Source organism: Propithecus coquereli, unplaced genomic scaffold (assembly GCF_000956105.1).
Source record: "Propithecus coquereli isolate 6110/MARCELLA unplaced genomic scaffold, Pcoq_1.0 Scaffold55, whole genome shotgun sequence".
In the NCBI taxonomy this organism is placed as follows: Eukaryota; Metazoa; Chordata; class Mammalia; order Primates; family Indriidae; genus Propithecus; species Propithecus coquereli.
The window spans coordinates 4241272-4256997 of NW_012151396.1; positions in this window are offsets into that span (position 1 = coordinate 4241272).

The window sequence follows — 15726 nt, forward strand, 5'->3', positions numbered from 1 at the left end:
CAAGAAAGAAGTATTAATCTTTAAAGTATTATTCTATAGATTTTAAAGAATACTTTAAAAGTTGAATTTTAAAGCACAAAAGGCACCAAACATATTGATGATTTAAGGTAGCAAAAATTAATTGCATTGAACCTATCAATTTTCAATATTATGGATTATGCATCCTTAGAAATAATGACTTTGTAATAGACATTTTTTGTTTCTATTTTTAAAGCATTTTTTTATGCTCTGCTAGTACCAACTTATTATTTCCTAAGGCTCCTGCTTCTCCAGCAAAAAAATGATATGAAAAGATTGTTAGTTTTAGACCTTCTGAAAATTGCAGGTAAGAGTTAGTGTGTTCATTGTACCATCAAGTAAAATCTATCTTATACATGTGCAAATTAGGTGAATAGACTACATGTTTTCACACTTTATTTCCCCTATATCTCCTCTTTTGTCACAAGCAAACAAACCTGGAGAAAAGCCCCACCGCATTTTAGAAGCCTATGCCCAGCCAATCACATCTCGTTAACATAATGTAAAATATTTGGTCGTTTAGTCAGAAGTGACACTATTTTAATAGTATCACAATTTGCCCCAGACACCTTGGACTCTCTGTAAAAAGACATTGTAAAAGACGCTAGTGAGTTACCTCTCTGTCTTTGGAAATTGAGTGAAAAGCAGTTCACAGCTGCACTTCTCTACATAAAGACTCAGAGAAGGCAAAAGAGTTCAAATATAATCTCATTAGATAAGACAGCAAGTCTAAGTGGCATACAAAGCTATTAAACAAACTAGATTGGTCCATAATAATAAGAAACATATTTCACATCTGTTGCACAGTACAGAGCTTTTAACAAGTAATAGGCATAACGTGCTGGAAAATAGTTGCTATTCCCCTTCAGTATATCATTGTCAATGGTAGTGCTGTCTCAAAAGAAGCACTTATCTCATACACTTTATTGCTTGATGGCTTGCTGATTGCTTTTTACAAAGCAATAAATTGATGGCCTGATTCAGCACTGACATTAGGTTATGTTCCTTTTCAGTGATTGATGCCTTGAATTAGAACTCTTGTATTCTTCTCTGCTTTGGAATATGAAATTCTAAACAGCCTTGTCTGATGTCACAAATAAAGCAGTATAACTGATGCCAAATGAGCCATATTTATTCATTTAAATAACTAACTGGCTCTTCCCTTTAATAAAATTTTCATAATTTATGTTTGAATGTCTCCATTTCCAATTAAATTGTCTAGCCATATTTTTAAAAATCTTGTAAAAGGTGTATATTTTTTTAAGTTGTAGTTTCAAAGCAACTGCATGATAGTGTACTGTCATAATATATTTAAATTATTTAAAAATAAATTCAATAAATTAAATAATTTAACACTTTCTTCAAGTTTAAAAGACAGAATCTATTGATTATTTTCCATTGACTGAAATAACTGATTTTGTCATTTTAAAATAGTAATGAAAGTAGAAAGATAAAAATAAATAAAATAATAGAAAAGAAAAGCTATAGTTTGTTTTATATGGTTTTCACTCTTTATCAGAAAATTTAATATGGCAACCTTTATTAAAAATATTAATATGAACTACATTCCCATGGAAGCTAGAAAATTCAGTGTTCAGATTTTAATAGTTTAAGAAAATCACAGCAAGTATATGAAATGCCAAGCAATCTAATATATAATTAAACAATCTCTCAAGACCAGTAGTTCTCAGTGGGGCACAATTTTACCCCCAGGGAACATTTAGCAATGCCTGGAGACATTTTTGGTTGTCACAATTGGAATGTTGCATTTAATGAGTTGCAGCCAGGGAGGATGATAAACATCTAACACAAAAAATGTTAAGACCCAAAAAGTCAATAGTGCTGAGGTAGAGAAAACTTACTCTAGATGCTTAAAGTATATATAATGGGACTCTCTGCTTGTCAGTCCCCTTGTTCTGGTAACATAAAATGTCTTAACAAGATAGATATACATTGTCCTTTTATCTGTGTCCTGTGCCCTCATATCTCATACCCTTGTCCTCATTAACAAAATAAAACTGTGGCCTAGAACCATGGACAGGTAACAGGTAGGTGGAATAGGGAATGGATTAAAGTGAATGGTCACTGTCATGTTAAATCTGGTAAATTGGGTATTACTGAATAGCAAAATAGTGTCAGGTAAATAAAAAAAAAAATGAGTGGCTCATAGGAGTAATGAAGAGCTATGGTTTTGACACTGTTAATTTAATGATTAGAGTTGTGCTTTATGTATGAGAGAAAATAACTTACGTTTCAGACAAAGCTTTTAAACCCATATTAAAAATGTGTGTTAATCTGCAGCTAGTTTTGAGAGCATTTATAATAGTGTGCTCTTATTTTCTTTTTAAAATTATCTCTTGAATTTCTTTGTAGTAATATGGGAATAGAATAAGTGTGCGTGTGTGTGTGTGTGTGTGTGTGTAAGATAGAGGAAAACATATAATATTAGCTGTGTTATATTTGACTTATTATTTAAGGAGGTATAAAGTAGAACAGAACTAAAATTGAACAAGCAATATTTCTAATTCAGCAAGGTGAAGTAACATTTTATTTTAAATAAAGACTAAAAATAGCAACTCAATTTATGTACAATTGAGATGAGGTCTTTACGATGTACACCTGGATGGGAATTTAGATTATGTAATAAGATGCTTTAAAAAGTTGGGAAAAAAATGATCAACCAAAGCATATTTGACAGTCAAAGCTATCATTGAAACACCTCATATTTTCTGTTTGATGATCTCCTTGTTTGCATGGTTCCTAATTCCCAGCTACATATATTTTTGCGTGCATATGCAAGCATTTTCAAAGAATAGACTCTGAGAAATAGAACTTCTGAGGAAAAAGTAGAGTACTTAAATTGACATAGGACCACAAAAATACCTTAATAAAAATTGATGACAATTTTCAATCTCATTCATAAGGTTGCAATTACATTTGTAATGAGCATTTCAAGATATTAGGTGAGCAGGTTAGTTAATGAAAAGGCATTGATTATATGATTATTTCACATTATTTTTTAATTTGCTTATTTAATACAGACTGGAAGTCTCTCATTACTGTGCTGAACGCTGAGGATAAAAAGATAAAAACATACCCCCTTTCATCAAACATCTCAACTGTAAACAAATTAGTAATTATAATATGTAATAATATAATTGTCATTTAATGATAAATTCTGTTTTTTCTCTCTGTGTTGTTGACCAATGATGCAATACTCACAAAATGCCTATCAAAACACTTTCTTAAGACATGTGAGTTTGGATGTGTACATGTGTAAGATCACCAAGTTATATGATACTAAAATTTATTGAAAATATAATCATGAAATACCTGTTCATTGACTAGAAATATGCAAGATTTATAGAGTCAAGAAAAATTTAATTATGAATGCTTGATCAAATTTATGGACTATATTTTCTAATGGCTAAAATCTGGGTTTCTTATTTAAGTACTTCAGCCTATTTCTGGGCTGGTCAATATTTTTTCTAATATCATTAAATTTCAATTGTTTAATTTATAAAATAAACCAGATATTAATGTATAAATTAAATGATGGGCATTTGGATTATCTGAGATAACATATTAAAGAATTTAGCAAGTTTTCTGTCACATAATTAAGTACTTAAATATGTAAAATTTATGTTCATATATAGAATTCTTAAATGATTGAAAGATGTTCTTAAGTATGACATTATTTAGATGGAAAAAATGTCTAAACAAATGTCTGAAGTCTCATTGTACTGGTCATAAGGCCTGTAAATATTGTAGCAGAGCATTAAAATTGCTGCAAGTTGTTTTAATCACACTATATTAATGCACATTGAATTGATGAAATGATCATATAGACACTACTTGAAAGAAATTATTTTGGGCCAAAAACTAGTGGAGAATATCTAGACCTTTATAACAAATGTAAAAGACATCTGCCTCTGAGATTCTTCGTACTCTCACGTTACCCATGATAGCAGGTGAGACTCACTGGATACTCCTGGGGTTGAATGGGCATGGAGAGTACGATAGCCGTCAGTGAATAGTTCCTCAAGATAGGCTGCAAAAAATAAAAGCCCCTAAGTAGGACCATGTCAGTGCCCCCAGATGTAGAAGACTATGAAGAAGTAGTGAAGACTCTCCTGCCCCAGGAGTTTCTCTTTATTCTGAACACCATAGATTATGGACACCTACAGAGACAGAGACAGCTGTTCTGCTTATCTAATTCCCCTAATACATGCAAAAATTGGGTGCAACATGGAAATCTATTTATGGATAAGGGCCAAAGAAGATTTGTCCCAGTGGGAATGCTTTATGATAGTGTGAAATACTTCACTGCAGATTGTTTTCTACAGGAAATAAAACCAGACGGATGTTATTAATAGTTTGACATTTCTAGTTTCTGTGAATATGTTCTTAGCATTTTGTAAAGCAAAGTACATAAATGTTATTAAGATTAAGATCTTATAAATGTAGAAATCTAAAATTTTGAAATGTCTAATTTAGAAGCCAAGTTTACCTTAAATTAAAATAAACTATGGCATGGTGGATTGAATATTCAACTCACAGGTAGGCTTCCCTTGAACCTAGGTGCTAAAATTAAACATCAATATTTGGCCAAGGGTATTTTAAAATTAGTGCTTAGGCAACTTTGTTATCACTAATATTAAGCTTACTTCATTAAGGCATTTTCTCTTACATACACATTAAAACAAATGTAGTATTAATGTAAAGTATGCAAGTAAATGAGGGAGAAAAGCAAGTGCTTGTGGATATAGGGAATGGAGTTACAGGCATACCAACATTGACAGAGACAAAAATGAAAAAGAAGCAAGAAACATGGAACTGAAACACTCCCTGCTGTCTTTGTTCAGACCATCTCACTGTCTAAGATGATGTGCCTCCACAACACAGCTCATCACTACTCCATACAAACTTTAATGCCATCTCAAATTCTTGCTTCCACCAAGAATGCAAAAGTTAGGGGTGACTGTTCATGTCTCTGAATTCTTTTATCACTTTCTACCTCCCTTGTGTCACATACCACAATGATCAACCTTATAGTTACTTTTGTACATTTTTCCATCTCGCCTAGATTGCTATCACTTGGCTGGGCAGCTTTTGAATTTTTCAGCATTTCATTCCCTCAGTCCTTAGGCAGAACATTTTGACCACAGTGGACTCTTAAACAACACTGTTGAATAAGTGGATGATAAGGAAGAATTGAATAGATGGGAGGATTTATTCTTGAAGCATTTCCAGTGTTTGAAGAAGCTGGAAACCTTACTTCAGTCCTTAAAATTATATGTGTTTTCATATGCCTCTCCCATGCTCTGTCCCTCACAGAGATCAAATACTTAATTCCATATCTCAAGAAACCTTCAAATTAGATCAGGTTCTGAACATTTTTAAAAAATGAATGTTAATAACATGGGGATAATATATCTTAATAAATGTACAGAGTGTGTGTTTAAATTCAATATTTTATACAGAGAAATACAATACATAGCAAGGTGAAGAAAGTTTAGAGGTAGACTGGTAGTCTTTGAATCTATTTAGTGAGATTTATTAGATTATTAGCATCTTAATGCATTTTTAAACTATCTAATTGCTGTTCTATTTCAATACAGAAGTATAATGCACATCTACTTAGGTCTTAAACAAGGACTCTGTAACAGTCAAGAGAGTACACTATAAAAATGGTTGCATATGATATATGGAACACACCAGTTTATGAAAGTTCAGTGAGTAAGTTGAGAAAATGGTGCAAAAATCTTGATATTACAAAAACTAGTATCCAGGGTACATGAGAGTGGTTGTTAATCACTGGAGCTGATCATACACAGAGTATCAGAGTTGCCCTGTACAATACAAAGGTTTGCCATTAAAATGCAGTCTCATTATGAAATCTTTCTATAAGCAATCTTTAAATTTTAGCATGAACTTGTTTTACTTGGCAGATGTTGGAAAATATCACAAGCTTTTCCTTTAGGTATATTTGTCAAACTATTTTTTTTTTTTTTTTTTTTTTTTGAGACACAGTATCACTCTGTCATCCAGGCTAGAGTGCCATGGTGTCAGCCTAGTTCATAGGAACCTCAAACTCCTGGGCACAAGTGATCCTCCTGCCCCAGCCTCCTAAGTAGCTGGGACTACATATGCACACCACCATGCCCAGATAATTTTTTCTGTTTTTAGTAGAGATGGATCTCCCTCTTGCTTGGGCTGGTCTTGAACTCCTGAGCTCAAGCGATCCTCCCGCCTCAGCCTCCCAGAGTGCTACGATTACTTTGTCAAACTATTAAAAAATAAATTGCAATATATAGCAATAGACTTCCACTTTTTTCTTAAGAAATAGCAAGTATGCACTCAAATTAGGAGTATCATTTTGTACCTCATGAAAAGATGTTTACATTAATAGCTCAAAGTCAGTATAAATGGGAAAATATATTTTATTTTTACAATATAGAATATTCTAATCAAATAAAGGGAAATTTCTTTATCTTGTTCATTCCTATTACATATGCAAATATTATGTAAATATTATAAGCATTTATCCTTGTGTTGGTTAATTTTACATGTCAATTTGGCAGGGTTAAGGGATGCTTAGATGTTTCTGAGTGTGAAAGTATAATCAGAAGAGTTAGCATTAGAGTCAGTAGCCTGAGTAAAGAAGATCTGCCTTCACCAATGTGGGCTAGCCTCATTCAATTCCTTGAGGGCCTGAATAGAACAAAAGGTGAAATAATAATCAATTTACTTTCTCCCCTTGAGCTAAGACATCCATCTTCTCCTGCCCTTGGAAATCAGAGCTCCTGATTCTTGGGCCCTCCAACTCTGGGACTTATACCAGTAACTCCTAAATACCCACCTCTCACCACCCCTCACTCTTCTCAGATCTTAAGTCTTGGACTGAAGTTACACCATCATCTTCCTTTGTTCTCAGGCCTTCAGACTTGGACTGAATTATAAGAACCAGCTTTCCCAGTTCTTCCACTTGCAGAAAAAATACAGTGGAATATCAGCCACCACACATGATCATGTGAGCCAATTCCCATAATAAATCCCCTCTTACCTATCTATCTGTATCCTATTAGTTCTGTTTCTCGGGAGAATCATGACTAATACATTCCTAAAGACAGTTAATAGGTAAAATTTAAATACCAAAATTTAATCAAAAGAATAAGTGCAAAAAAACAACTTTTAGGCATACAATTTATTAGAGTACATGCTTACAGAAAATAAAAATAGATACTATTTAGACATATCTTTAGTGAGGTTCATATTTCAATGTCCTCAATGAGAAAATTTTGCAAACAAACAGAAAGCAGAGGTAATGTGACAAAAATGAAAATAGCTGTGTCTAAGATCAGTAGTGTTTCTTATTGTGGAACCCAAAAATGAGAATATGTTTCTAATGCCCAATAAATTCACTCAGCATTGCATAAGTATTAGAACTCCTGTTGATGTTGTTGTTTTTTTCTTTGTTTTCCAAATTTCTATTAATTTTTCTGTGCACAATCTTCTTCCCACAAATCTCATGTTGAATTCCCTTGAGTTTTAACATTTTAGTACATATCTGACCATTTAATTGTTCTCTCAAGAATAAAAGATAAGTTATTTTTGAGTTTTTTCTGTTTTATCTTTTGCATCCAGTGTTTTTTGTTTGTCAATGCAGAAAAAGTAGAATTTTTTTTTTTTACTTGCACTGTAACTTTGACTACCACATAGAAATTAATGCTTCCATTTCCTAACTCATTTTAGAAGAAAGCTGTTATAAGAAGTCTACATGGCAATTTTGAATTGATGTTTTTTATCCACCAACATTTACTAGAATTACATCTATTCTACATATTTTACTGTTTAATACAATTTTTGAAAAACAAGTCAAGGTTTTTGAGCACTTTTTTCTATAATTAGGAAGAGTGCTAATCTTATTTTTCCAGCCTCTGTCATAACCTTTCTCTCTCCCTCTCTCTGTCTCACTGTCTCTCTCTCTCCACACACATGCACACACATACATACACACACACACACACACATACAAAAATACGCATTTCAGACAAAAGTGAGTATTTAAGGGCTTACATGAACAGTTGTCCATCCCAAAGGGAAGACTGAAAGACTGAACCTTGCCTTCTTCTCTGAAGTCACTGTGATAAATCACTTTAGACATGGAAAGAAGCACAGACTTAGTAAAGACATTTTGATTGGATTAAGGTATTAAAATTATAACCTCATTTTCCAAATTTAAAAGAAATATTGCTTTTCCACAGGGCTCTGGGTGCCAATAAAAAATTGTATCTTATACCTCTATTACTCAATAATTTTCTTTAATTGAATAAGAGAAGGAAAATAAATTAAATTTTTTATTTTCATTTTTTTTCTTTTTAATCACTCATGACCATTTTTCAAGATCCAACATCTCTCCTTATTAGTCTCCTAGCAAGCTCTGCGACTATTAAGCCTTCAGTAATTGAGTTGGTTTCAGAAGGATAATAGTGGTATCTATTGAAATCCAAGATGGGAACAAAGAGAAATGTAAAGACATAATACCTTGCTCTATTTCCCCTTTTATTAATAGATTTACAGGCACTGCATTGCAATTAGTATAAGAGATCCAGAAATAAGGGAAATGGATCATTTGTGTAGCTTTGTGGATTATTCTAAACCATAGGCTTTTTTTTGTGTTGTCATTGAGATTTGTGTTTACAGTAATTATTTTCATGGGGTAAAAGTAGCAAAGAGTAGGAAAAAAAATGAATGCAATTTACAAATATCTACTTGTAGAACTTTATCTTTTCTTATTTACCCTTTTACGTGTGGATATTTTGCAAAATACATCAACATAACTGAAAAAAAAAGTAAAGTGAGGTTATTTATAATACTTACATTGCAATTAGAAAAAATGAGGTTCAAAGTTCACAAGCTCCTTCGGGGATAAGAAATGATTGTAATAAATTTCCTAAGAATTGAAAATGCCTCCAAGGTGTACAATGTGTCCCACTTCTCCCAAATCCATTCTTTTCCCTCTGATCAGCATATAAAACAATTATTCATCTCATATCTAAAAAATGCCCTGATTCTGTTTCTCCATGCTGAAATACCGGTTACAATGAGATCCTAGATTGGAGCAACATGAACAACCAAGCACATTCAATTCAATTATGCCTCTGCTTTCCATCTCCTAAATAACCACGAGTAAATAAATAAATAAAACACCCACCTCTGCCCTCTAAGAATGTGTAAGGAAATAATATGACTGTTAGTCTCCTTGAAAGCTTTACCACTGTAAAACCTATATATCGATCCATTCTCAGCCCTCCCTTTGGAATAGGGAGTTCATAAAAATCCATTTAGATACTCCCTTCTAAACATAATTCTTAAAATCCTGTCTCCCCTTACCTGTCTGTATACATACCCACAAACCTATTAAATAAGTGTGGCTCTCCATAGGCATACAAGAACTGAAAACTTAAACACAGTCTCACAAGGTGCTTTCGTGCAAAGGTTAAATGAAAGCAGTTCCCTTCTGTTAACAGATGTTTTGCATTTCCTTAAAATGCACTTATCAAAATGTATGCATTTTATAATACCATAGGAAATCTATTAAAAGATGATTGATGAATTGTTTTGCAGTTGCATAGCTCAAAGCATTTCCTTTTATCCAACTAAAACATTACCCATAGGGCACTAGGTTTAGCTGAATAAAAAACAATGTTTTTGAGTCTCTTGCCAGGTAGTGGCAAATAATGCCTTCCAAGCTTATGAGCTTTAGTGCAACAGCTATAGTAACTGTCATTCACCCATAGACTCATTCTTCAACCCAAGCCTCCACACTCTCACCTTAAGGCTTATGATGAAAGGCTGCACTAAGTAAACCTGAAAATCCCCCTCTAAGCTGGCAAGAAACGCAAAGCAACTAAAAAATGATTCATTGTTCAGAGTATCATTTCTTATTTGCAAGAGAGTGGAAACCATGACTGAAACTAATGGCTGTAGGAGAAAGAGAAACAGAAGGAAGGCAGAGAAAGATGAAGATTTTATGAAATAGTACCAAACTCTTTTTTCCCACTGACTTCCTTAATAGTATATTTTTGTTGTTTCTTAGTGCAATAAAAAGTCTAATTTCATTTTTTCACGTTTGACTGTTGAAAGACTTTAAGCACTACTCCTTCCTCTTCCTCCCTAATCCAGGCAAGCTGAAAACACAGCCCTTATTCTCTATCCTTTGACTTCCGTGGGAGATTCAAACCAGGCAATCCCTTCCCCACAGGAGGAAACCCTCAGCCCAGCCCCACACCCTAACTACAGCGAAAACTCCAAACTGGCCCTCTTTCCACTCTCTGTCCAACCATTTCAGACAAGCTTATGAGCTTGTTTGAAGCTGCTGTACCCTGAACCATCATTATATGAGTAAAAAAGGGTTTTATACACACTTGGTCCGTGTGTGAATTCATTAGTCCTAGAAACTGATCCAAATTTTGAGTGAGAGCCCATCCTGCTTCCTCAGGATGTCTACAACATGTAGTCAGAAAGTTTAAAACTCACAGAATTATTTTTTATCTAAATTGTATAGAATACAATTTTAAGGATGCCAATTCAAATTCTAAAACAATAAAATCCTTTCTGATGGATTCTCCAGAACCTAAAACCTAATTCTAAAAAAAATATAGAGAATGCTATATTAATTTTCTGTGTAAACTGAAACCACAAACTTCCAAGAGAACAGATGTGGCCTTGTAATATGGAAGCTACTCACAGTTACATATAAGCAGTGATTTTGAGCTAGATTGGAAATGGAAAAAATAGATTTTTTATTATAAACTATTCACTAATTCTAAATGTATGCATGTTACCTTTTACAAATATTTAAAAGACAAAGCCTCAGTAGAAACCTGCATTCACTACAATATAGAACAGAAGGAAATAATGGTAGTTTTAAATAAAATAAAATAAAATTGTACAACTGTTAACAAAAGAAATAAAGGATATCTTTACTTGTGATCTCAGGATATTCACTAAAGCAATATTAAAGTGTGTGAGTAAATATTAAGTATAAAATTGGGCATAAAAAGGGAGTAAAGGGAAACAAGAACATGTGGGACAAATGTTAATTTGGAATTTTAAATACAAATATATCTGCATTAATGTGAGATATATGACTAAGATTTTTAGACTGGATAAACAATACAAATACGTGCTTTTTAAGAGCATAAAGAAAAAGAAATGAGAATGTAGGAAGATTGAAAGCTGCGCGCGCGCGCGCGTGCGTGCGTGCGTGCGTGTGTGTGTGTGTGTGTGTGTGTGTTTGTGTGTGTGTTTGTGCGCGCGTGCGCGCCTGTGTATGGATTTATCTCAAGGCATTGGCTTTTGCAGTTGTAGCAAGTCTCTTGTCTTTAGGCCAGGCCCTGCTGGAGACTTCTGGGTGAGAGTTGATGCTGAAGTCTTAAGGCGGAATTTTTTCATTCTCAGGGAAACCTCAGTTTTGCTCTTAAAGCCTTTCAAATGATTGGATGAGGCCTGCCCAGATTGTCAAGGGAAAATCTCATTTTACTTAAAGTTTACTGATTTTAGATGTCGACCAGATCTTTAGAATTCCTTCACAGCAACTATATTACTATTTAATTGAAAAACCAGGTATTAGAGCTGTGATGATTACTTTTAGGTGTCAATTTGACTATATTAAGGACGACCTAGAAAACTGACGAAGCATTATTTTACCAGGTGTGTCTGCAAGGGCATTTCCAAAGGAGACAGTGTGTGATTCTGAGTGGACCAGGTGGGAAAGATCCACCCAGCAGTCTGGGGACCCAGAGAGAACAAAAGCAGAGAAAAGGCGAATGTGCAGATCTGTCTGCTGGAACTGAAATACTCTATTCCTCTTCTGTCCTTGGACAACTCCTCCAGGCCCTCAAAGAAATCAAAAAATAATTCAGGAAATGAATGAAAAATTTGCTAAAAAGATAGATAACATTAGAAAAGAGATAACAGAACTTAAAGAAATGAAAAGATCAGTTAGGAAATTTCAAAATACAGCACAAAGGGTTAGCAACAGACTAGACCAAGCAGAAGAAATAATTTCAGACTTAAAGACAAGGATTTCAAAGTAACACAATCAGTAAATATGTAGAAAAAAGAACAAACAAGAATGAATGATGGTGTACAAAATATGGGATTATGCAAAGTGAGCTAATATAACAATCATAGGTATCCCTGAGGAAGAAGAAGAAAAAGCAATAAGCATGGAAAACCTATTTGAGAGAATAATTGAGGAAGACTTCCCTGGTATTTCTAGAGGTTTAGATATCCATATACAAGACAGTCATTGAAAACTTGGAAGATTCATAACAAATAGAACATCATCAAGACACATAGTCATCAGCCTGGCCAAAGTGTAAGTGAAGGAGAAAATCCTACAAGCTGTGAGAAGAAAGCATCAAGTAACTTACAAAGGAAAACCTATCAGACTAACAGCAGACCTCTCAACAGAGACCACTGAAGCCAGAATGGATTGGGGCCCCATCTTTAGTCTTCTTAAACAGACTAACTGCCAGCCAAGAATTTTATGTACTGAAAAACTAAGTGTCATAAATGAGGGAGAAATAAAGTCTTTCCCAGACAAGCAAACACTCAGGGAATTTGTCACCACTAGTCCTGCCCTACAGCAGATGCTCAAAAGTGCTCTATACCAAAAATCACAGTAATAATAGCTTTTAGACTAATTTTGTTTTATTTTTAAATGTATTAATCTTTTAAATCATGTAGAAAATAAAAAGTGTAGTTGCAAACCGTCATTATGATAATACTAACTTTATAATTCCCCATGTATTTACCTTTACTGAGATCTTTATTTCTTCGTATAGATGTTACCATCTAGTTTTCTTTCATTTCAACCTGTAGGACTCCCTTGAGCATCTCTTGCAAGGCAGGTCTCATGGTAATGAACTCCTTTGTATTGTGTTTATCAGAAAATGTCCCAGTTTTTACACTTTGAATATGTCAGCCACTGCCTTCTAGCCTCCAAAGTTTGTGATGAGAAATCTGCTGATAATCTTATTGAGATTATTCGTATGTGGTGAGTAGCTTTTCTCTTGCTACTTTCAAGATTCTCTTTTTGTGTTTGATTTTCAAAAGTTTGATAGAAGATGTCTTGGTGTGGGTCTTTCAGTTCATCTGACTTGTAGTTCATTGAGCTTCCTGTGCTTATATTTCTATTTCATCAAATGTGGGAAGTTTTCGGCCATTATTTTTTCGCATATTCTCTCTACTTCCCCCTCCTTCTATTTCTGGGATTTTCATAATGCACTTGTTGGTCCACTTGATGGTTTCTTATGGGTTTCTTAGGCTCTGTTTACTTTTCTTCAATCTTTTTTGTTTCTGTTACTTAGATTCAGTAATTTCTGTTGTTTTATCTTCAATTTTGCTGATTATTCTGCCTTCGAATGTCTCTGGTGAATTTTTGATTTCAAGTATTTTACTTTTCAGCTCCAGAATGTCTTCTTATTATCTTTTTAGGCTTTGTCCATATGTTGCTTTCTTGACTTTCTTCTTATCTTCTTTAGTTCTTTGAACATCTTTAAGACAGTTGTTTTAAAGTCTTTGTTGAGGGGGTATGCTAGTAAGTCTTTCTCAGGGACAGCTTCTATTGATTTAATTTCTTTGAATGAACTACAATTTTCTATTTTTCTGCTTTGTGATTTTTTGTTGTTCTAGGAAACCAGATGTTTGAATCTATTAATGTGGTAAATTTGGAAACCATATCTTTCCACTTCTACAAGCTTTGTTTTTTCGTTGTTGTTGTTCTTTTTAAAAAATTTTTGTGAGCTATCTCTGTGCTAAGGGTAAGATTGAGATGCAAATTTAAGTTCTTCTCAGGTCTTTTCTGAGCTTGCATCTTTCCCTGGACATGTATGATCGCTTTCTGGTTTTTCTCATATATGCATTTTTTTTTTTTTTTTTGAATGTCCTAGTATGGCTCTCAAAAGGAAAAAAAAAAGAAAAGAAAATTGGAGATAGAAAAAATGGGTGCTGGCCCTGTAAGTGCCTGGGAAATTACCACAACTGGATCAAGTGGAGTTTGCAACAACAGAGAGGTGCAACAATGGCCCTTGTCGTCTTGTCTGTATTTGGGAGATCAGAGGCAGCCATTAGCAATCGGGGCAAAGAGCTCTGATATTTCCAGGACAGGGTACTTTGTACGCATTTTGGCTCCCGACCTAGGCTCGGGTTGCTCCAGGAACACATGGATAGCATCCCATCGTGGTCTGAGGATGATGGATGAGTAGCTGCAACTTTGCTGAGACCTGAAATTGACTGAAATTAACCACAGTTTACTGTCCAAACCTTCCCTTGTAATTTGCAAGCCATCAATAGACCCCAGAGTTCCAGAATAATTGAGTTGTGGTTTTATTCTTCAAGCTAACCCTGTCTTCTTTTTTTCATCTTTCAGAGATGGCTCTTGGTTTTGGCATACTACAGATTTTCCATTTTTAGGCTCGATGTACTTATGCACATTTCCTACCATTCCTAGGTTTGGAGCAAATGCAGGACGTGTCTCAATGAGCTCTTTTCTAAATTCCCAAGCCTCCTTCCAAGATTCATAGTAGCTGCTATACATTTTTATATCAGTAATTAATTTCTGATAGTGTTCCTATTACATTCTTTGTTTATCTTTAATGACACTTATCATTTTGTAGTAAAACTACTTCTGCTTGTCTGATTCGCCTTCTAGACTTTAAGTTTCAGGTTCAGAGAATGTAGTTGTTTATTTTCTTATCTAAAGTCCAGTCTCAAATGCAGCATGGTTATTAATAAACATCTTTTGAACTTTTAATACAAAATAGGATTTGACAGGAAAGATTCTTAACAATTAATATTTATTTAATTAAAAGATTAAAGAAAAACAGTTGGTATCCTTATTTCTGGAATTTAATATTCACATTTTATACTCTTTGCAGTAGAATATTTAATTATAAAATAAATAGTGGTGGATAAATAAAAATTAGACTGTTGGTCCTGATACTAATAGAAATAAATGCCTAGAATCCTTTAATATTGTATTAAACTTCCAGTGAAATCTATTTTGGCTTGTGATTTAGGTTTATACTTATACGTAAAGGAAAAAAACTTTACCAACTCTCCTTTCCCAAAGGGACAGTTAAAGAGCAGTATATTCAGAAATAGTGATAGGAAATATTTTCTTTATGTGGATGCTATGTAGGGAACAATGGTAATTACCAGTCTAGAGGTGAGTTACAAAATCACTGACTATAATAAGATACAATTGAACTCTACCTATGGGAGACACATTACTTCAGAACACAAAATCAAAAGCTCTCTAGGCAGAAATAAACAATCAAGTCACAGATCCTGGGTTGGAATGTTACACTATCAGAATAATGACTTGCGTGTTCAGCATACCCTGAAGTCGTATGCTATTGTTTGCTTTGCTTTTTTCCCCCTACTGAAACACTTTAATATACTTTTAGGAATTCAGTAATCAGATATTTACTTTAGCTCTGAATCACTTTAGAGTTTATCAGCTATATCTTTAAATGAATTAGAAAACTAAGACCAAAGTTCAGAAAAGATGGGAAATCCAGGTTTAAACCCACATGTCTTCTCTTCTATCCCAGCCAGGTGTTTCTCCATAATCATTTTTAAAGGTAATAATTAATATCACCATCATCACTCCCTTACATTTTTTTCTGTTTA